At 45.1% G+C, this 23772-nt stretch overlaps 1 protein-coding gene and 1 long non-coding RNA gene across 3 annotated transcripts in view; one reads left to right on the forward strand and one right to left on the reverse strand.

Moving 5' to 3' along the window:
- SH3RF1 (SH3 domain containing ring finger 1) overlaps positions 1–2240 on the reverse strand; it is a 160846-nt gene extending 158606 nt beyond the window's left edge. For both annotated transcript variants that reach the window (XM_073341607.1, XM_073341608.1), the window contains exon 1: positions 1838–2240. The gene's annotated coding sequence lies outside the window, so the exon portion shown is untranslated. The remainder of the gene's footprint in view (positions 1–1837) is intronic.
- On the forward strand, positions 1994–23519 carry LOC140910521 (uncharacterized). The gene is made up of 4 exons (XR_012158627.1): positions 1994–2273; positions 11208–11303; positions 18136–20121; positions 20766–23519. It is a non-coding gene; the product is annotated as an uncharacterized lncRNA (long non-coding RNA).
- The last annotated feature ends 253 nt before the right edge of the window (positions 23520–23772 follow it).

Consider the following 23772-nt stretch of genomic DNA (forward strand, 5'->3'; position numbering starts at 1 on the left):
AATATTCTTAAACCATTTTAGAGTTTAATAAGTTTGTCCTTGTAGGATAGATCAATAAATGACTGTGGAAAACACAATTAATAGACAAATTGATATTTCTTACAATTTGTTTCATATTAGACAGGCCTGTCCTTTCCATAATTAAAACAAACAAGAGAGAATAAAAATAAGACCCTGAATTTGCAAGCTGTTCTATAGGACTAAAGGGTCCACTATCAGAGAGAGTCACTAGCAGGGTCAGATGTAAGTCCAGAATGAGCTAAAAAAAAATCTAATTTGTCAAGTTTTTGAGAAGAAAAAGACGAAGGTGTTTTTGTTTGTTTGTTTTAACACATCCGTTTTGAAAACAGACACACTAATTCACAAGCTTTTAAGTTTACTGAAGAAGTTGACAAAATGATAGATTGCAGTGCTGGTATTATATTTAAGTAGTACCACAAAACTATTACCAAAATCATTTTATAGTGTATTGAGTGCTGGAATACTGGTAGTAGAACATGAGTGCAATGTAGCCAGTAACAGGAAGCTGCTGGGAAGTCACATCAAGGACACTCAACAAGAAAAGCACTTATTTCACTCATAATCCTTCACCACTACATACATATACACACTCTCTCTCTCTCTCCCTCCCTTCCCCGCAGACGTTTTGAGTGGCTAGCTGGCCACAGAAAGCTTCCAGTACCTGATGCTAAGAAACACAGCTGTTTGGTGTAACACTACTAGACACATAATATAGATTTTTATTATGTACATGGGGCTTCTCTAGAGTTCACTGTGAGGCTAGAGGGAGAAAGAGACACAAAACGGACACACACAATCTGTCTCAGAAACAGAGTTAAAAATTACTTTCAAAATTTATTTCAGGCCTGGAGAACATTCACTTTTCATAAGACATATGGGTGTAGGATATATTACATACATCTGCACATACAACATTAATAACTTATTCTCTGGATTTTGTTATTAAACTTATAGTTACTGAGATATTTACAGAGATAAAACATATTTTATTACACAGATATATGTGGCACGAGCACTATATATTTGGCACATATTTGTGCATGTGTACTTCCGTTCCATATATGGGGGAGGACACACAGTGGGGAGCAGAGGTGACATACCCTGTGCGGGTGGTGGGGGGGGGGAGAGACACTCTTGGCAGGTGACATGCTTTCTGTGAAGGAAGGACACACTTGGGGGAACAATATATCGCTGCCTGCAGATGGGGGGTACACCGTCTCCTGTCTCTGAGGGCGTGGGGCTGTGGCGATGTATCACAGTTGTGGGGGGAGGTGATACCTTCTTTCAGGAGGAGTGATATTGTATCCATGTATGGGGGGGTGCATGAGTGGCACCATATCACTGTCTAGGGTATATGGGTGTGACAGGGCTGGTGGGGGACATAGTGTCCCTATGGGAGGGAAATGACACCATCTCTGGGGGAGGCACCGTATCCCTGTCTAGGAAGGAGGTGACACGGTCCTAGTGGGATGAAACTGTACTCACACCTGGAAAGGGGGGGGGCACACGGTCCCTAAGAGACAGTACTCCACCAGGGTCTGGGGAAGGGGGCGGTGTGACACGGACTCGGGGGGGACGCACCGCACCCTGTCTGGGGAGGGGGTGACACGGACTCTGGGGGGGGGGGGGTGACGGTCCCTGGGGCCGCTGTCACAGAGGGAGAGGCTGTCACACCACCTGGGGGCTCCGCAGGGCCTTCTCCGCCCCCTCTTGGGAGCCCTGCAGGGAGCTGGGCTCGGCTGCGCCGCCGCCAGCCGGGCCCCTCCGATCCGGACCCTCTTGCCGCGGCGAGCGGGACAGAGGCGCCGTCACTCACCATTTCGCTGCCGCGCTCCCCTCTTTGTTCCCGGAGGAGCCGCCGCCGCCGCCGCGCTCTCCCCGCTTGTCTCTCTCCCGACGCGGCACCAAGGAGCCTCCTCCTCACCCCCTCGCCGAGCGGGGCTGACGCGGGGGGCGGCACCGCAACGCCCCGCAGAGAAAGCCGGGCTCGGGCTGGAGGGGGCGGCCCTGGAGGTGGAGCCCGCCCCGCCCGGCGAGCTGGCGGAGCCGGCTCCGCCAGGCACCCCGGGGGAGGAGGAGTAAGAGCAACGAGAAGGGGAACGAGGCACCAGACCCCGGCCCCAAAGCCCCCTGCCCTTCACACCGGCGCAGCCCCGCTCCCGCCAAGCCAGGTGCCGCCTGGGGAAACCAACCGCCGCCTACAGCCAGCGTAGAGCCTGGGCAGCGAGCGCCCCCGGCCCTGCGCCCCGCAGGTAAAACTCCCGCCTCGCCCCGCCGCACAGCTCGGGCGGCCTCCCACCCCGGGAGCGAGCCTTGGGACGAGGGGAAGGTGGGAGAGGCTCGGTGCTACAACCGCGCTCCGTGCCGGAAGGGAGGCACTTTCCGCTCCAGTGACCAAGCGGGCGGCAGACACGGCCTCGGGGAATGAGCAATGAAAAGCCTTTTCCCGCTAACGTAGTGAAGAAAGCTGCCTAATCTTAGTAAAGGGGTGCAAAACAGAGACAATATTGGGGTGGGTACTAACTTGCCACTCAGGCAGAAAAGGACAATAGCAAAGGGACTCACGGTCCAAAACCCCAACCCATGAAAGAAGCCAGGCAGCATGTAGCAGCAGCCTGTTCGTGCGAGATGTTGGACACACTACCTAACCTAGGAGCACTGTGAAAGCTGGCCTGGGCAATTCCCTTAAGGACCCTGCTGTCTTCAGACTTTTACCTGTGATGAATTTATTACAGGTAGAACTGGTGTGATAGTTGGGACTCAGACTGAACTGCTGATAGGAATGGGAGGATTGGGGTGATACTTGAGAAACTAGGATGAGGTTACAGAGTAGCAGCTGTGTTAGTCTGTATCCACAAAAAAGCCAGGAGTCCTTGTGGCACCTTAGAGACTAACAAATTTATTAGAGCATAAGCTTTCGGGGGCTACAGCCCACTTCAGCAGATGGGAGGCGTTCGAGCCTGAGGGAAGGTTTATGGCACCAGCCTCTGAAACAAGATACTGTCTCCTCTTTACCGCTCTGCATCAATCTGGATAATAAAGACAAGTGTATTACAAAGAGTTAAACCGCTGTGTGTGTGTGTGTGTGTCTGGAAGAAAAAAGAAAAGGGAAGTTTTTAAATTAATGTTTTTCAGTTAAATAATCTGAGAAACCCTCTCCATTTTGTATATTTTCTCCAACACACAACTCACAATCAGGATGCTCAGTGGTTCTCTCACAGGAAGCTTGCCTGTAAAATATTTCTAAACAATTAACTATAACCAAAATAAAAAAGGAAAAAAAGTTTGAGGCTGGTGTAAAATCAGATATCACGTGAAAACAGAAAAGCACTGATATTTTTTAAACCAAAATGAGAACATGAAGATTGTGATATAAAGGAGGACATTCCTAGTTTTAAATTACTTTGATTGCTGTGGTGCAATAAGGAACCCACCCGCCAAAGAGGGACTTGTGTCTAGGTTTGGAAGATATAACTTTACATTTTTTGTTAGTTTTTATTGGCTTCTGGTGCAACCTTAGCATTATTTAAATGTATTTTTGCAAGTCAGTTTCATAGGGTCCCCCCCCCCCCACAAAAATCACATCCCACCATTCCTAGGACTTTTTAAATTGCCTTTTACACCATAAAATATTTAGTTATCCAATACTCAAATGACAGGAAACAATGATTACTGTATTATTTTTGAATACACACAATAATACTGAATAGCACACATTTAATTGTTATTATAAATGCTAAACACCATGTACACTATTAATTAGAAAACACCTATTCCATGTTATTGTGCTAACCTAGATCAAACAGTGGGGCCTGATCCATACCTGGGGCTCCTAGGCACAACTGTAATAAAAATAAAAAATAATAATATAGAAGAATAGAACAAACACCACATTTAAGAATATTCTCTCTCACCATTGTTTCTCCTCCTTTCCACGACCATAACAAAAAAGGAAGATCATCAGCAGATTAAAATATTGACTCCTATTATATCTGCTATAATGCAATCCACCCCACAATCAGACTTCTTTATCAACCATAACTTTCTCAAAAGATCCTCTTCAAGGTACAGTGTTGAATAGTACCATCTTACTGAGCTTTCTTAGCATTTAATAGTTTGTAGGCAACATAGCTGCAGCTTTGTTAACAGTTTGTTATTGCAGTAAGGACATTGATGTTCAGGAAGATATGCTAGTGAAGTGAGGTGGAAGTTCAGAGAAGCAGGAAGGAGGATCTCGTATTTATATTTTTGTATGAGGAATGTTGCTCCAATCACATTCTAAGTAAAGTATCTAAAATATTAACACATCTTGATATATTAGCTAAAATTATAAAGAGCCTCACACAGAAGAGCTGCCATACATAAAGACAATACAATAATTCATGAGCAGGAGTTATGCAAGAGATAATTTTCAAACAAATGTACGGAATAAACTGTCTAGTGTATGTACCACTGCCCTCTGTTGGACAAACTGCACAATTCAGACCTGCTTGTGTCAACAGAAGCACTCCAGGTTGATAACCAAGTATAGATGAAAGTGGCATTTGGCTCATTGTATTTATGCATTATACAGTCTGTATAATTCCCACCTTCTGTCCCAAGCAGTCAACCACTCTCCTTTCTTTCTGTCCTTTCTTCTCTGATAGATGAACAGGCTGCTTATTGTGTAACAACTCTGTTTTGGGAGCACTTGGGCATGTGAATGTGAGAAGTATTACAGAGATTGTAAGGGGACATTGTAAGTTATTAGTATTATTGCCTGTGTGAGTAGTAGCAGATTTTGGAGTATGGCAGGTCAATTTTACATTTGGAACAGAAATCAGTGACGAAGCATCAAGTATGTTAGTGTAATTTATGTATTGACAAAATGTACGCAAGTCTTGTTTCCTCAAACAGAGATGGGAATAAACTATACCCAGACATCTCCCCTTCACAGAAACCTCACATAAGGCACCACTACCCTGTTCCATGGAGAGCAGCCTCTGTCTCTCTCCAGAATTCTCAAACAAATCAAAACAAATCCAACTGCTTAAACACATTCTTTGTCCCTTTTCTTCGCTCAGCCGAGACAAGAGATTCTTGTCAGCAAGTTAAAGAAGTATAGGCTGGATGAATGCACTATAAGGTGGGTAGAAAGTTGGCTAGATTGTCGGGCTCAACGGGTAGTGATCAATGGCTCCATGTCTAGTTGGCAGCCCTTGTCAAGTGGAGTGCCCCAGGGGTTGGTCCTGGGGCTGGTTTTGTTCAATATCTTCATAAATGATCTGGAGGATGGTGTGGATTGCACTCTCAGCAAAATTTCGGATGATACTAAACTGGGAGGAGTGGTAGATACGCTGGAGGGCAGGGATAGGATACAGAGGGACCTAGACAAATTGGAGGATTGGGCCAAAAGAAATCTGATGAGGTTCAATAAGGATAAGTGCAGGGTCCTGCACTTAGGACGGAAGAACCCAATGCACAGCTACAGACTACGGACAGAATGGCTAGGCAGCAGTTCTGTGGAAAAGGACCTGGGGTGATAGTGGACGAGAAGCTGGATATGAGTCAGCAGTGTGCCCTGGTTGCCAAGAAGGCCAATGGCATTTTGGATGTATAAGTAGGGGCATAGCGAGCAGATCGAGGGACGTGATCGTCCCCCTCTATTCGACATTGGTGAGGCCTCATCTGGAGTACTGTGTCCAGTTTTGGGCCCCACACTACAGGAAGGATGTGGATAAATTGGAAAGAGTCCAGCGAAGGGCAACAAAAATGATTAGGGGTCTGGAACACGACTTATGAGGAGAGGCTGAGGGAACTGGGATTGTTTAGTCTGCAGAAGAGAAGAATGAGGGGGGATTTGATAGCTGCTTTCAACTACCTGAGAGGTGGTTCCAGAGAGGATGGTTCTAGACTATTCTCAGTGGGAGAAGAGGACAGGACAAGGAGTAATGGTCTCAAGTTGCAGTGGGGGAGGTTTAGGTTGGATATTAGGAAAAACTTTTTCACTAAGAGGGTGGTGAAACACTGGAATGCGTTACCTAGGGAGGTGGTAGAATCTCCTTCCTTAGAAGTTTTTAAGGTCAGGCTTGACAAAGCCCTGGCTGGGATGATTTAATTGGGGATTGGTCCTGCTTTGAGCAGGGGGTTGGACTAGATGACCTCCTGAGGTCCCTTTCCTACCCTGATATTCTATGATTCTATTCTTTCCCTCTGCTTCTAAGCTGTGGATATAGTTCCCACTGAGTACTGTTGTAATAATTGGGCCTACAAATTTACTGTAATTGTGACCTCAACAGTAAAAAGTAAGTGAAAGTTCCTAAGACCTATAACAACAAATATTGATGGTAAAGGGTATGAAAGGGAGACCGACTTAATTAGTCCAAACAAAAAGGCCTACTGATATAACTCAAGGACTGATAATGCCATGCATGGTAAACAAGAAAAGGGGAACCAGACATCAGTGAACCAAATTTCATGTATCAGAAATTATGCCTAATTGGTGGACAAAATAATGAAGGGATGGGCTATTCTGCCCACCATTCCCATTGTGAGTATTTAAAGGAAGACTTTGTGGGGGGGGGAATTGGGTTCTGGAGCGAGTTTCACCATCGTGGCTCCTACCCCATCATCTCCTGGGATCTTGTCATCCTTATCCTAAAAGATGTCCTGACCAGACAGGGCCAAAGAGAGTGACCCATATGACATCACCACCTATACCAGCTCCAGCTGAATCCCAGCCACCACCTGGCACAAAAGAGGATTGGACTTTAACAACACCACCTCTAGCCCATCTAAACTAGTTTCTTCTCTTTTCCCCAAAAGGACAGGTTTTGCCATCTTCCATACCATTTAAGAGACTGTCAAACAAAGGGGCGGGAAAGTTCCTTGTAAAAAGCTCTCTCCAGCTAAAAGGAAATGGAACAAGGGATGTTGTTAAAATGAAAGCCTTAGTTTACACTTTATATTGCAAATGTTAAGTTTTTCCCTCCTTTCTTTATCTTTACTAAAAGGTTAAAAAGATGTTTAACGGTGTTTGCCAGAATACTGAGCAGGTTGAGGTCTCTATTCCAAACCCCACACCTTATTTAACACTATTTAATCTTGGATAGTGACTGGGTTATATTAACACATTTGACCCATATATTCCATTAAGTCAATACATCAATGGAAAGGAAGCAAATTTTACTCCAAGTACACTTTCTGGTTGCCAAAAAGAAGGGTAGGTGGAGGCCAATTCTTGATCTCAGAATGCTGATTACCTTCATCATGGTGCAGAAATTCAAGATGGCAACATTCACAGATACTATTCTATTCCTGAATCTGGGACACTATTTTGAGACCTGTGACCTTCAAGAAGCATACTTACATGTCATGCTACATCTCTCACAAGAGATTCCTATGCTTTGTCATTGGTCAGGTGTTGGACCACTATCAGTATTAAATCCTCCTTTTTGACTCTCTACCACCCCTACAATGTTTACAAAAGTTATCATGGTAGTTGTTATACAGCTTTACTAATGGGGAGTGCTCATTTTCTCCTATCTCAACAATTGGCATTCCTAAGTCAAAGTTCCAACAGCAGTAAAGAATGCTATGTCTCTCTTTCACATGCTCAGCCTTCAGCTCAATGCTGCAAAGTCCTCCCTCTTACCTCTGCAATGGATAGAGTTTATAGGGGCCACTCTCTATGCCATGACATCCAGAGAAGACAGATTTCATCCTGTCTATGAGAGGACAGATTTCTCATTCGAACACAGTTAATCGCACAAGTTCATGTGAGCCCACAGGTCACTGCCAGATGGTGCCTTTACGACAGCATTTACCTTCACATTACATGCCCACTTTTACCCACACTGCTTCCAAGCCTGGCTCAGAACAGTTTATACTCCCAACAAAGACAGCCTGAAAAAGTTACTCTCTGCTCCCAGCCTCATGTTAGTCTCTCTTGACTGGTGGAAGAATCTGGACAAGGTGTGCTCAGGAATTCCCTTCAGCTATTCCATTTCAGACTCATCTCTCCTAGGATGGGGAGCATATTAACAGTACAGTGCTATCCAGGAGACATGGTCCACCAGGAGATACGCTTGCCACCATATCCGATCTTGTGAGGGAAAGTCAACCCACTTGCATAATGAGAGACAACAGGGCCAGTATGTACTGCATAAACTGACAAGGCTAAGCGAGAACCCCTTCCTCTGCCCAAATGCAATCAGGTTATAGAATTGGTGCATAGCCCATTGAATCCTTATTATTTGCCTGGGCTCTAAAATACTATAACTGATGACCTCAGCAGTCACTTCACTCAAGATCACAAGTGGATATTTGACAGATCCATTCTCAGGCAAATACTGCTTACTTGGTCTTTTCCAAACGTACACCTCACCAGCACTATAATCCAGAAATGTCCAAAATTCTTGTCAAGAGGATGTGTCTTGGTCACTGTTCCGGGGAGGAGGGGGGGGGAGGGTTGACTTTATCCTATCTTGATTAAGAAGTCTCCTAGATCCCTCCAACGCTGCTAATCCTCATGGTTCTAAACAAAATTAGACAGGACAAAGCCTTGGTAATCTTAATCACACCAATATGGCTAAAACAAGTGTAGTTGGCTTACCTACTTTACCTTTTTTTCCCAGCCAGCCATCAATCTCCTGCTGATTCCCAGTTTCTTCACTCAGGATTCGGGGAATGTTTGTGACCCCACCCAACCTGAACACACTATGACCCAGAGCTTGGATGGCTCTCAGGGTTATGACTCTCCTGTTCCAGAGAATTCAAGAAGTCCTGTTGAACAGGAAGAGAATCCACCAGGAAAACTTACCTTCAGAAATGGAAAAGATTTTACCACTGGTGTAGTCACCGTTCCTATTTCCTTTCAACTCTCCTACCTTGGACGTTCTAGAACAGCGGTTATCAACCTTTCCAGACTACTGTACTCCTTTGGAGGAGTCTGATTTGTCTTGTGTACCAACTTTCACCTCACTTAAAAACTACTTGCTTTCAAAATCAGACGAAAATACAAAAAAGTGTCATGGCACACCATTACTGAAAAATTGCTTACTTTCTCATTTTACCATATAATTATAAAATAAATCAATTGGAATATAAATATTGTATTTACATTTCAGTGAATAGTATATAAAGCAGCATAAACAGGTCACTGCCTGTATGAAATTTTAGTTTGTACAGACTTCGCTAGTACTTTTTCTGTAGTCTGTTATAAAACTGTTCAGATGGCAACACTTGTGTGACTTGTCCTGCCGGGCTGAGGACTGGAGCCCCGTCTCTCAGTAGGAAGGGTATGACCAGGGCGCCGCAAAGCCTGCTGACCGCACAGTATGTCCCAGCCCTGCCCTGGAGGGAGACCACCTCTGGCGGGGGAGAGGGGTCTAGATGAATTGATGTACCCCCTGGAAGACCTCTGCATACCCCTAAGGGTATGTGTACCCCTGGTTGAGAACCACTGTTCTAGAATATCTTTTCACTCTTAAGCAAGGAGTCTCTCTTTGATCTCCACTGAAGTTCACCCAGTAGCCTTCACAGCATTTCATTCTCCTGTAGAAAGTTTCTTGCTATTTGCTCACCCTACAACTTCTAGATTCATCAAATGGTCATTGAATCTCTTCCTGAATGTCAGAGAACCCACCGCAACTTGGGACTTGAACTTAGTTCTTAATTTCCGATGCACCCTCCCTTTGAGCACTAGCTACTTGTACCCTTTTAAACCTTTTAATGAAAACTCCCTTTTTAGTGGCAATTACCTCTGCTTAAAGAGTTGAGGGATGACCCCCCTTTCCATAGTCTTCAAGGATGAGGGATCCCTTGAATCACACCTTTGGTTCTTACGTAGAGTTGTCTTGGACTTTCATATTAATCGGACAATTTCATCTGATAGTTTTCCACCCTAAACTTCATCAAACTAGGGTGGATGCTGCCTTTCACAACCTAAATGTTACTAGAGTGCTAAAATATTATTGGGACAGAACTAAATTTAAAAAAAAAAAAAAAAGAACAGGAATACTTGTGGCCCCTTAGAGACTAACAAATTTATTTGAGCATAAGCTTTCGTGGCCTACAGCCCACTTCATCAGATGCATAGAATGGAACATATAATAAGAAGATATATATACACATACAGACAACATGAAAAGGTGGAAGTTGCCATACCAACTCTAAGAGGCTAATTAATTAATATGAGCTATTATCAGCAGGAAGAAAAAAACACTTTTGTAGCGATAATCAAGATGGCCCATTTCAGACAGTTGTCAAGGTGGTGTGAGGATACTTAACATGGGGAAATAGATTCAATTTGTGTAATGACCCAACCGCTCCCAGTCTCTATTCAAGCCCAAGTTAATGGTATCTAGTTTGCAAATTAATTCCAGTTCAGCAGTTTCTCGTTGGAGTCTGTTTTTGAAGCTTTTCTGTTACAAAATTGCCACCTTTAAGTCTGTTACTGAGTGACCAGAGAGGTTGAAGTGTTCTCGTACTGGTTTTTGAGTGTTATGATTCCTGATGTCAGATTTTTGTCCATTTATTCTTTTCTCCAAGGCTATTTGTGTCCATCGCAAGCAGGGTTAAAAGGATACCAATATCCACCCAGAGACTTTCTAAGTGGGTGTTTGGCTGCATCCTCTCCTGCTATGCAGCTGGTAAACTGCCATGCCCTTCTAGGATCATAGTCCATACTACCAGAGCTCAGTTGACCTCTGTTGCCATTTTGAAATCTGCAAAACTGCCACATGGGCTTCAGTTCACGCCTTCTTGAGCACTAGGCCTTAGTGCACATCTCTGGAGTTGACGTGACCTTTAGTTCTGCAAACACTTCTAGATCCATCTCCTTCAGAGCAAACTGCTCAGGGGTCACCACAAGCGGCGCACCCATAGGGACTCAAAGAAGAAGGGATTATTCACCTTGGCAGTAACTGGAGTTCTTTGAGATGTATCACCCTATGGGAGCTCCACTACCCACCCTCCTTCGGAGTCTCATCTCCATCAGACTGTGCCATAGAGAAGGAACTGCATCCATTGCAGCCCTATATACCTTCATTGCAAGGCATGAGGATAGCTAGAGCACATGCATGGGCCAAATGAGCTCTGCTACCGAAAACCTCTGATCAAAGGTGCATCTCAAAGAACTCCAGTTACTCCATGAGGTGAGTAAGCCCTCCTTCCTATTTATCATTGTTTACTTATGTGTTATGCAGTGAGCTATTTGGATGTATAGGGTGACACAGTCTATGCCCTGAAGACCTTGAAAATCTATGAAGACAGCGGGTAGCAGAATGGGATACAGAATACAAGTAAGTGGACAGGGTGGTGACTGTCATATTGGGCTAATTCTGCTTTAAAATATATATATCTCCCCAGCTGCCATTAATTCCTTTTTTGTTCTGTTAACTGCCACTATTTTTGTTAGTTTAAAAAGAATAGACTGTTCCCTTTACATTTTTAGTCATTTAAAAAAAATATTCCCTGTTTAAGCTTAAGTCAATCATTATTTCCTTAATAAAGAAGCTAGGAAATTCAGTTTCAAGATTTCAAAGGAACTCTTCAGTCAAGGAAAAAATGCACGTAGCTCACATCATTATGCCTCCTGTGGAAGGAGTTTTATTTTATTATTATGTCTGTTGGGACATATTTGTATATTTAATTTACTGTTGGACCAGATTGAAGAATCTATTAAGATAGTTACTGTGATAATTAAATTAGATAAGGGTCCCCAGAGCATGGAAAGGGCATGTAAATTTCACAAATGTAAAATAAAAAATAAGAGAATCCCACAATACTAGATGCTGCTCCAAACCAGTAGGAAAATAGTTAGAAACTGTGGCAGGTGCTAGCAAATAAAACAAATATTGTATTAATCGAAACACTCACTCAGTAATCAGCCATCCCAGCAATCACATGACAAAACAAGAGTAAACTTCCAGGCTATAATTTCCTTTTAGTACCTTAATTTCTTATTTTCACAAGAGATTTGAACAGGCAGACACCTGTTTTGACCATAGAGTTACACAGCATTGAACAAGGTAATTGTAGCCAGAACACCACGTCTTCTGGGACACTAAAAAAGGGACAGGCCATAACTTACTTTTGGTACTTTCATTTTTCATTTCCAAAAGGTTTTTGCTAGGCTATGAGGTGTTCTGAAAATGTATTAGAAATCCTTTGATATAGATCCATTTGTGCTGCTGCAATGACTGTCCAGAAGGGGCTTAGCATGTTATGGGTGCTGAGGGAGTCTTAACTCAAACTTTCCATGACTTTTGTGTGTTCAAGACAGAAACAATGCTATTTTAATGTAGTTTTGTGTATTTATTTGGCAAATGCCCATGTCAATTTAATAATATTTAAAAGCACAAAATGTGCTTCCCATGGGATGTGTCAAGAGGTGATATTTTTCTGAGCAAGGAAGGGAGAGGGGTTGAAACTGTGGCCTCCCCACATGCTGCTTTTAATGTTTTTCTTCATGTGACTACTGCTGAGCCAGTCACTGTTTCCCTAGCTTGCATTAGAAAGGGAGAGAATGAGAACGTGAAAGTGACACAGTAAGGGATGGGAGTCAGAGATGGAGAGTTGGCCTCCCTGCTGTTCCATTTAATGTTCCTTTTTTTCCCCTGGTTGACATTCTATGCCCAATAAATAGTAAAGCTTGAGTCACAGAAAGTGTGTTCATTAGAAAAATCTATTCTCCAACTAAAAAACTAAGGATCAAACATTTTCCTAGTACACCTGAAATCCCACATTCTTCTTATTAAAAAAAAATAATTTGCACTTCTGCAATGTTTTCTGTCCAAAGATCAGAAAGCACTTTACAAACATTGGTGTGCATAGCTTTCCAACAACACACTGAGCATTTCCCCCATTTTATAAAAGGGGAGGAGAGGCAACCAGAGTTTAATAGCCTAATATTCAAAGGTTCTGTGCACCTGAACCTTCCATTGACATCAGTGGGATTTATTTAAAAAATAAATAAATCTGACAGTAGGTGTCAGGGCTGATTCCCCACTCTGGCACTTCGAGTGCAGAAAGTGGGGGCCCGCAAGGATTCTAAAAATTAATGCTGACCACTCCAGGCTTGTATTAAACTCCCAAGGTTACAGCTTCTCTTTGACGTTGGATGGATAGATGCTGCCATCACCCAGGTGCAAAAAAACCCTTTTGGAACCCAGGAAGTTGTACTTGGGAATTCCTTCCTGTGGTGTACCCTCAAGCCCTTTCACACCCCCTCTGGGAAAGAGCTGAGAAAGAAAACAGGAAATTAGCTTTTGCCACCGGCTAATTAAACAACATATGCACAAACCTCTTAGGACACAAAAATCCAATCCTATTCTTAAAAAAGGTAAATTTTATTAAAAAAAGAAAATACATTTGGAATTTAGGCTTTTTGCTAGATTTAAAAAAAAAACAATTACAAGGATTAAGCATCAAGATAGCTCTCTTGAGGTCCATCTTAAAGGTGACAAACAAAACAAATGCACCTGGGCTTAGCACAGAGAACTCCACAAGCCATAAAGAAATAAAAGATAAAGCTAATTGCATCTTCCTAGACATTTCCTGATCTACTTACATAAATGGGGTTTCAAATGAGTAGTTTCTAGGTATGATCTGGTGATTTTCATACCTGGCCCACAGCTTTTTACAGCATACCTCCAGCCCTGTCTCTGCTCTGTCCTCTCTCTCCAGAGAACAGACAGACAGACAAAAGGAAAGTTTTTCCCCAATTTTAAAAGTTCTAGCCTTCCCATTGGCTCTTTTGGTCAGGTGCCCACTCCCTTCCTTTTACCTATGAACTTTTTAGCCCTTTATAGGAAAAGCAAGTAGAGAACAGCTATTAACAGTAGCTGGCTGGGTGTCCATAAAAGGGAGCTACCTCCCTCCCTACATTTATCACACGCCCCCCAAATCACAGACGGTGCTGGCCAGCCTAGTTCAGGTCAGGTCCACACCAGCTCGGATTTCTTCCTGGAGGTTTAGGAAACAGAGTTAATAATATACATGCACCTTTAATTTTACTACTAATTACAAGAAGAACTAAACAGTATTTTTCACATTTTAAGGACTACAATGACTTAGAATATAGGGACATTTTACCCAGCTGATTCTGGGAAACCCTCCCGGGAGAGTGCATCAGCCCCTTTGTTAGAGGCTTCTGAAATGTGTTGTATTTCAAAATAAAAGTCTTGAAGAGCTAAACTCCACCAAAGAAGTTTTTTGTTAGTCTCTTTGACTGTGTGAAACCACGACAGTGCAGCATGGTCAGTCTGCAGGTGGAACTGCCATCCCCAAATGTACGGGCTTAGCTTCTCCAGAGCATACACAATGGCGTAACATTCTTTTTCTGAGACTGACCAGTGGCTTTCCCTCTCAGAAAGCTTTTTGCTGAGAAACATGACAGGATGGAATAGTTGATCTGATCCTTCCTGTATTAAAACTGCTCCTACACCACGCTTGGACGCATCTGTGGTTATGACGAAAGGTTGGTTGTAGTCCGGGGCCCTTCGTACAGGGTCAGATGTAAGGGCCGCCTTAAACTGGTTAAAGGCTTTCTGACACTTCTCAACCACTGAACTGCATTTGGTTGTTATAGGTAAAGCAAGTGGAGAACAGCTACTAACTGGGATTTTTTAGCTAACTGGATGGCTAGGTGTCCATAAAAGGGAGCTCCCCCGCCCCGTTTATCACAGTTGGTGATTTGGCAGCGACCACACAGGAAGTCTGTGGAAATGACATCTCCTTTATCCCAGTACTGTGTCTTAACCACATGCCCAGCCTTCTAAACTTTATCTGAAAATGCCAGAGTTGGTCAGAATATCTAAAACACTCTTAATTAAAATGAGTGACTGTAGAAAGACTTAATTTTTTTCATATTCCAGGTAGCAATCAGTGTGAAATATCACCATTTGTAAAACACAGTAGTGATGATGACTGATGTAATTTTACTGGGATTTGTGTGTATTTAACTGCTTCTAAGCCAGAATACATTTGCCAACTGATGAAAGTTAGAATAAACTGCCACAGTGATTTTTTAAGAAAATACGTTAAGGCCCATTCTATGCTAGAGGAATTTACCACACTGACTGCTGTTTGACATATACCACAAAAACAGATGGTCACACTTTATTTGAATTATGCTTCCTTTGAGTAAAGCCATTGACTGTGTGGTTCTCCACTGTGCTAATTCTCCACCAGTGCACTGCCAATGTGGGTAAGTATCAGTGTCAATGGTAGAAACAGTCCTTCCCCTACCCTTCCACAGGGCACTGGTTAGCTGCTTGACAGAGGTCAAATTTGCCAGAAGCCACTTATCTGTACAAATAGGACTGCCCACATTGTAGATCTGTTGTGTGTCTTTTTGCCATCATCATCATAGTCTTCTCAAGCACCTTGAACATGAAGCCAGCTGGACAGAAATGTGCAGGCACTTGTGACCATCAGGAATGATGATGAAAACTAGCCACAGTAGAAACTAGCTTATTCAAAACACTTGTCCATGCCTGGGTGACAAGCAGGACATCACTAAGCTTGACAAAAGATTTAATTGGCAAAAAAACAAACAAAACCAACAACAAATCTTGTGATAGGCTAGGAATCAGACCACTGATGTGGAAACATTTTGTAAATTGAAGTATGTCGTTACTAACACCTCGTGGGTGTCTAAGTGTATGTGCTCTACTAATGTGCAGGCATTTGGAAGCCACTAATTACAAAGTTTCTTCCAAATGAGAAGGCAGAAAAGAATTTCTGTTCAGTGTAAATCCAAAAAACATACTTTATTGAAAAGCTCTAATTTCAAGACAATCTCTTTTCACCTGTTGATTTTATAGATTCTGAGGCCAGAAGGGACCATTGGGATCATCTGATCTGACTTCCTATATAACACAGGCCATAGCACTTCCCCAAAATAATTCCTAGAGCATAGCTTTTAGGGGAAAAAAAATCCAGTCTTGATTAAAAACTGGTCAGTGATGGAGAATCCACTACACTCCTTAGTAAATTGTTCCAATGATTAATTACTTTCACTATTCAAAATGTATGCCTTATTTCCAGTCTGAATTTGTCTAGCTTCAGTTTCCTCTCAAGCGAGCATGGTCAGGTGGGCAAGACTGTAAAACAATGCAGACTAATGGTCAGCCATTTTGGATTCAGTAGAATATATGATTCTTGTTGCAAGCTAGGGTGACCAGGTGTCCAGTTTTCGACCAGAATACCTGGTTGAAAAGGGACCCTGGTGGCTCCGGTTGGCGGTGCTAAAGCAGGCTAGTCTATCTGTCCTGGGGCACTGTGCTGCGCCCCAGAAGCGACCAGCAGGTCCGGCTCCTAGGCAGGGGGGCCACAGGGCTCCGCTTGCTGCCCTGCCCCGAGCACTGGCTCCGCATGGGAGCTGCAGGGGGGCAGTGCCTGCAGGCGAGAGCAGCATGCATGGAGCCTCTTGCACCGCCCCCGCCTACTAGTGCCAGACCTGCTGTCTGCTACCAGTGTGCACACAGCGCCAACACAGACAGGCAGCCTGCCTTAGCCCTCCCGCTGCGCCACTGACTGGGAGCCATCCGAGGTAAGCCCACACCCCAACCCCTGCCCCAGTCCCACCCTCCAGCCTAGAGCCCCGCTCCTGTACCCCAAACCCCTCAACCCCAGCCCCACCCCAGAGCCCGCATCCCCAGATGGAGCCCTCACCCCCTCCTGCACCCCAAGTCCAGTGAAAGTGAGTGAGGGTGGGGGAGAACGAGCCACCAAGGAAGGGGAATGTAATGGGTGGGGCTTTAGGAAGGGCGGGGCAGGCACCTCAGGGAAGGGGTGCAGGTGGGGTGTTCAGTTTTGTGCTATTAGAAAATTGGAACCCTATTGCAAACAGAGTCCCTTCCCCTCCTTTCTTTTTAAGAGTTGTTAATGGCTTCAGTAACATCAATTGAATGTTTACAAAACATAAAATGTTAGAAAGGAACTATGCTAATTGATCAAGCATGCTACAATAAAAGTAATACACCAAACAAACCACATGTCAGCTCTTACTGTCTTTGACATCTTTATCAGTAGTTGCTATGGCCCAAATATACGTACAGAACAGAGTTCACAGATATAACAAGACGACATGAGCTACTCTGATTTACCCAAATTGAGAATCTGGCTGTTTAGCAGAAGGCAAATTAATATGGATTCACATTAAAAAGAGGATACAGCTAGTTATTATGAGACTCTACAAATTTCTTCAACCTTCTCTGCTCTCCCATTTCAATCATTGCCTTTTCAATATCACTTGTTTCCAAGGCTGCTATTTATCCAAATATCAATTCCATATACTGTTAACACTTCCACTTAAATAAAACAGTACTAGCTATAACAAAAATCAAACTGCAATGTAACTACTTGCTTACTGATGAGAGATGTGGGGAAGGAATACCCTCCCTAAACAAAGCCAGCATGAGATTTCACATTACATTAAGATGGAGATAGAGTTGAAGACATTTTGTTTGAAATTTCAAACCAGGGATCAACTTCCATTATATACTCAAATGTGCCTCCTCTGTCCCTCCCACCCCCCAGAGAAAAGATTATGGCCTGGAATTTCTGCTGGATGCTGCAGAGACATAAGGGATCAGCTTACTGCACCCTTATTCTCAGAGCACATTTGCACCAGCTTGAGCCCCAGTGCAATTTAGAGCAGCATGGGAACCACGTTCATTTCCCCAAAATGGCTATAATCCCTAAGGGAGTATGTGTCATCTGAGCATAGGTGGAGCACATCATGTTCCAGCTGCACATCTGACACACTGCCTACTTTGGAGCTGAGTGGAGAATAGCTACACCTGCTCTGTGCCAGCGGATTGTTCCTCCACCCTGGTGGAACCCTCCGCTGGGCAATCTGGTAATGCAAGAAGGCCAGAATACAACCAAGCACCTGGCCTGTGAGTTTTAAACTGTCAAGTTGACTAGGTATTTGATGTAGTTAATGAATTAATCTAAAGTAACTGTTCCTCATTTTTCTTTAAAAGACCTTGGGAATAAAGTCTATACAAATTAACAAATTCAGCATCCACATTGTTGGCCTCAAGCACCTCTGGAAAAAATGGTTACCTACCTTTCATAACTGTTATTCTTTGAGATGTGTTGCTCATGTCCATTCCATTTTAGGTGTGCATGTGCCTGCGAGCACAGTTGTCAGAGATTTTTGCTCTCCTGACGTCCAGAGTGCACAATCTACGCTCCTCTTCAGATCTGAGGCTTTGGGAAGAACACTGGCAAGAATATGTCCTGGCTCACTTGAAACAACCTTGGGCAGGAAAGCTGGGTGCAGCCGCAGGTGGACTTTGTCCTTGAAAAACACTGTATAGAGTGGCTCCGAGGTAAGGACCCTAATCTCAGAGACCTTAAGGGCAGACGTTATCGCCACCAGGAATGACACCTTCCAGGAGAGAAGAAGAGAACAGGAAGCCAGTGGCTCGAATAGGGCACCCATGAGCTATGCCAGCACTAGATTCAGGTCCCAAGGAAGGATGGGGTCCTGGACATGGGGATAGAGTCACTTGAAACCCTTCAAGAAGCAGACCGTCATGTCGTGAGTGAAGACTGAGCTGCCCTGAACTGGAGGGTGAAAGGCTGATATAGTGGCCAAGTGGGTCTTAATTGATGAAAGGGACAAGCCCTGGAGCTTAAGATGTAGCAGGTAGTCCAGGATCGACTGCAGTGAAGCCTGCTCAGGCCTAATACCCTGGTCCAAGGCCCAGCACGTGAAACGTTTCCATTTGGCCAAGTAGGCTGCCCTGGTAGAGGGCTTCCTGCTGCCTGACAGTACCTGATAGACATGGGCCAAGCACTTCTGCTCTTCCACATTTAACCCTGCGGCAGCCAAGCCGTCGGATGCAGCACTGCCACGTTCAGGTGCAGAAGACTGCTGTGGTTCTGGGACAACAAATCTGGCCAGAGAAGCAGCTGCCATAGGGCCACCACCAAGAGATCCAGCAATGTGCTGGCAAGGCCAAGCCGGGACTATTAGGATTACCTTTTCCCTGTCCCATTTGATCTTCATGAGGACTCTGTGGATTATCGGCACCAGCGGGAAGGCGTACATCAGAGCCCCCGACCATAGGAATAAGAAGGCATCTGACAGGCCTCTGTTGATCCCCCAAATCAAGCAAAACGCGTGAGATTTCCTGTTCTGACAAATTGCAAACAAGTCCACCTGGGAAGTTCCCCACCTTTGGAAGATCACACTGACCACATCGGGATAGAGTGACCATTCATGGTGAGACGAGAAGGTCCTGCTGAGGTGATCTGCTAGTATGTTTCTGGTCACCGGGAGGTGCACGGCCACGAGATGAATGGCATGCTGCACACAGAAGTCCCAGAGTTAGAGAGCTTCCTGGCAAAAGGCTGTCAACCTGGCTCCACCCTGCTTGTTGATATAAAACATTGCGGTAGTGTTGTCCATCAGGACTTGTACCACTTTGCCCTTCAAGTGGGACCAGAAAGTGCGGCAGGCCAAACCAACTGCTCTGCGCTCCCTGACATTTATGTGGAGGGAGCGGTTGTCCCGCAACCAGCGACTTTGCATGCTGAGCTCAGCCAGGTGGACTCCTCTAGCCCAGGCCTGAGGCATCAGAAACCAGGGTCAACAATGGGGCCGTGGCCGTGAAGGGAACCCCCTCCAACAGCGATTCGGGGTCCAACTACCATTCCAGTGACAACTGGATGTGTTCCGGCATCCTGACTACCAGGTCTAGATCACTCCTGTTGGGTGTGTAGACCTGATGTCAACTACGCTTGCAGCGGCCAGAGATGGAGCCAGGCACGATGGACCACATAAGTACAAGCTGCCATGTGGTCTAACAACCTCAGGCAGGAGCGGGCGGTGGTGAGTGGGTGGCCCCTTATATGGGAGATCTAGTCCAACATGACTTGGAAATGGGCCTCCAGAAGGAAGGCTCTGGCCTGCGTGGATTTGAGGACTGCCCCTATGAACTCTATCCCTTGCACCAGTTTCTTTTAGTTTACTAATAGGCCCAGGTCGTGACAGGTAGAACACACCAGATTGAGACTTCTCTGCACTTAATCCTGTGATCTGCCCTTGATGAGCCAATCGTCGAGATAAGGATAGACCTCGACCCCTCAACATCCCAGGTAAGTGGCTACCAGGTCCATGTATTTTGCGGCCAACAAGAGACCAAAGGGCAGCGCCATAAATTGGAAATGATGCTAGCCCACCATAAAAGGGAGAAATGTCTGTGTCCTTGGAAGATGGAATTATGAAAACAAGTGTCTTTCAAGCCGAGAGCAGTATACCAGTCTCCCAGATCCGGGGAGGGAATGATGGAGACCATGCGGAACTTCAGCTTTTTGAAATATTTGTTGAGTTGCCACAGGTCCAGAATGGGTCGTAGGCCCTCTTTTGCTTTTGGGATTAGAAAATAGCAGGAGAAGAGCCTTTCCCCCTTATTTCCCAAGGGTCCTCCTCTACTCCCACAACTGCAGGAGGTTGTTGACCTCCTGAATGAGAATGGTCCCTGAAGAGGAACAGGGAGGGGGGATGGGGTTGGGGTGGGGGGTGGCCATGAATTGTAGAGTGTAGCCCAGAAATACAATTTCTAGCACGCAGGTCTGAGGTGACCCGTGACCAGGCCAAACGGTAGGGACGAAGATGGTTGAGAAAAGAATGAGGCGCTTCTGGCCCCTGTGATGTTTTGCTGGGCCGAGTTGTGTATGTTAGTGGGAGGAGGAAGGCCATTGCCAACTAAAATTAATGTCCCTATCCCTTCTCCTTGCAGACCCCTGTTGAGGTTGCCAAGGCCTTGGGGATGAGAGTGGCCAGAACTGCTTCCTTGTCGACTGAGGTGTATGGAAACCCAGCAAGTGGAAGGTGGCCTGTGTGTCCTTTAGCCCATACAGCCTCACATCTGTCCAACCCCATCGAACAGGAGGTCCTAGATTTAGGACTGCATCTCCCAGGACAGGCCCCCAACCAAGAACTGCACCTCATGACCACCGCTGAAGCGACCACCCTGGCCACCGAATCAGCTACGTCCCACACCATTTGGAGGGACCCACTGTAATACCACTGTATTACCCTCCTCAATAAGGGTAATAAGGGCCCTGAATTCTTGGGCTGAGTCTTGGGGTAGGGAGTCCCATAAGTTAAAGTTATATGTCCCCAAAAGAGCCTGGTGGTTTGTGACCCTGAACTGAACACTGGCCGAGGAATAAATTTTCCTTCAAAAAAATCCTCTTGGCCTCTTTGTTTTTGGGGGTACACTGGATTGCCCATCTGTCTTTCTCGTGGGCTGCAGAAATGACCAACGACCCCAGGGGAGAGTGGTTGTACAAGTATTCGAACCCATTGGCTGGGACAAAATACTTCTTTTCAGCCTTCTTGGAGGTGGGAGAGATTGCGGATGGGGTTTGCCAGAGGGCTTTGGCAATCTTTAGGATCCCATCATACACTGGAAACATGATGCGTGCGGGGGTTGATGCAGAAAGCACATTAAACAAGGTGTCCAATTGCTCCGCCGTCTTCTCCACCTCTAGGCCTACATTCGTGGCCACCTTTCAGAGGAGGGCTTGGTGCTTCTTAAAATAGTCTGGTGAGCTAGCGTGAGAGGGCCCCGCAACAGCCTCATCTAGAGAGGATTAGGACTTCTGGACCATTGGGGGAGAGCCCGGGGCTTCATACCCCATGGGGGATGAAGGTTTTGGGGTTGGCACTCACTCCTCCATCCGGCATCTGATTGCACTTCATGCACCAATCCCAGTGCTGTCTGTCGCTTTTCTGAAGCGGTTACCGACGATTGATACAAAGGAGTCATCGGCATAACTAGCACAGCCCAGGTCCTTCAGGATGGCCAATAGCCAGCTACTGGCTCTGCTGCCAGGACTGCATCGCACAGGTGGACACAGCCTCAGATGCCCAGTCGTGCTGGTGCTTCCTCGGTGAGGGGCTGAACTCCCTCTCCATGCCGAAGGAATCCCCTTCCAGTGACCACGGTCGGACCATTGACACCTGAGTCTGGTGGCTAAGTGTCACCATGGGTGAACAGTGCCTTGAATAAGCGGATCAGTGCCAGGAGTGGGAGGGATCGGTACCGCGTTAGGGAACATTCCCATGGTCCAGTTGTCAGCGACCTACATCGGGGAGACGGTTGGCGGGAGGATGACCTAAACCAGCCATACAGTAACCAGCATGTCTCTCTCTGGGTGAACCTCCTCAAGAGGGTGGTTTCTGGGAGCACAGTGCCAGTGATCTAAAGTGGTGAACTGGCTTGATGTGGAGATCTAGGGCGTGGTGATTGAGTGCACTGCCTTGGCTCTGGGGTCCAGCAGTGTTCACTCTCCCTCTAGGAGGATACTATGGCTGGCTTGCCCTCACAGGAAGCCTTTGCCAGAGCCATTGCAACATGCAATGCCAGCTGCGCTAGGAGTGTCCTTTGCTCTCTAGGCACCGGGAAGGCCTGGGAAAGCAGCAGCTCCGCCAAGAGTCTGGGACCCCTACCATACCCTGGAGACAGTGGCAGATCCCTTGGGGGGCTATAAGCCTCCAAATGGGGGACACTCTGATGTGGTTCCAGGGTGGTCAGGCAGCCCAAACAGGGTTCTTTACCCCATGCCCCTTGATTTTTCTTGCTCAGTGCCAGGTCACGCTTCTTCAATTTCTTCTCAGGCACCAGCGAAGGGGAGCTGTGCTGGGTAGAACCGGCTGCCGGGGGTGCACTACGCAGCGATGCCAAAGGGCTGGGAGTCTAATCTGGCCTTGTGCTCCTTCTGTGTTCTGTGACGAAAGTTCTTACAGATGCGACACTTTTTACATGTGATTCCCCCAAGCACTTCAGGCAGCTGCTGTGGGAGTCACTAACAGGCATAGGCCTGTTACAGTCAGTGCAGGGCTTAAAACCCTGCAACCAGGGGAAAGAACTGAGAGAGCATAGGGCTGCTGGCGCCTAATATACCAACACATGAGCAAGACACTCCAGAGGGTGCCACAGCTGACCCTACAGATACCGCTAAGGTGTACGCACATCTAGAATGGAATCCACATGAGCAAGAACTTGAAGAAGAATGTATATTATGAATAGACTATATGATGCTTGCAGTCCCTTCTAACCCTACGGTTCTATGATCACAAACAACTTTATATTATGTTTACTTAATGATAGATTCAACTGTTGATCAAATGTTTTTAAGGTTTAAAGATCCCCTTTCACAAGCCAGCTGTTTAAAGGGATGCTATTTGAATTGACAATCATCAGCTCAATTGAACTGCAAAACATATTTTGACTTACAGATGTGTTTGTAAAATGTGGCACTAGAAACAAATTTTAAATTACAGGAAGAATGTCTTTATAGCTCTTAAGAGTAATATTTACAATTCTGTAAGCTGCTCCATCTCAAAATACATGAAAAGTCGCAAAAGCAAGTACACAGTATAAATGATAGCTAACTTAATTACACTTTATGCTAAGCTTTTACCTATATAGAATATTTACTGTACAACACATTATTATACAATACTTTTGAAAGTCAATCATTGTTATATGAAAAAATTTTGTTCTGCAAAACAGATATAAAAATTCAAACATCAATAAAAGTTAGACAAATAAGGAGAGTTTTAAGCTAAGACTGAAAGAGTGGAAGGTATTTTGAGCAGGTTGAAGCAGGACAGATTTTAAGACATGATGGGATAGCATCCAGTGTAAATCAAAGTGTCTCATTGTATCTTACTAGCTAAGGGGAAATCTTGCTTGGTTAGGACCTTGATGAGAGACAGCTAAAAGGTACGTTTAT

This window comes from Lepidochelys kempii, chromosome 4 (assembly GCF_965140265.1).
Source record: "Lepidochelys kempii isolate rLepKem1 chromosome 4, rLepKem1.hap2, whole genome shotgun sequence".
Lineage (NCBI taxonomy): Eukaryota > Metazoa > Chordata > Testudines > Cheloniidae > Lepidochelys > Lepidochelys kempii.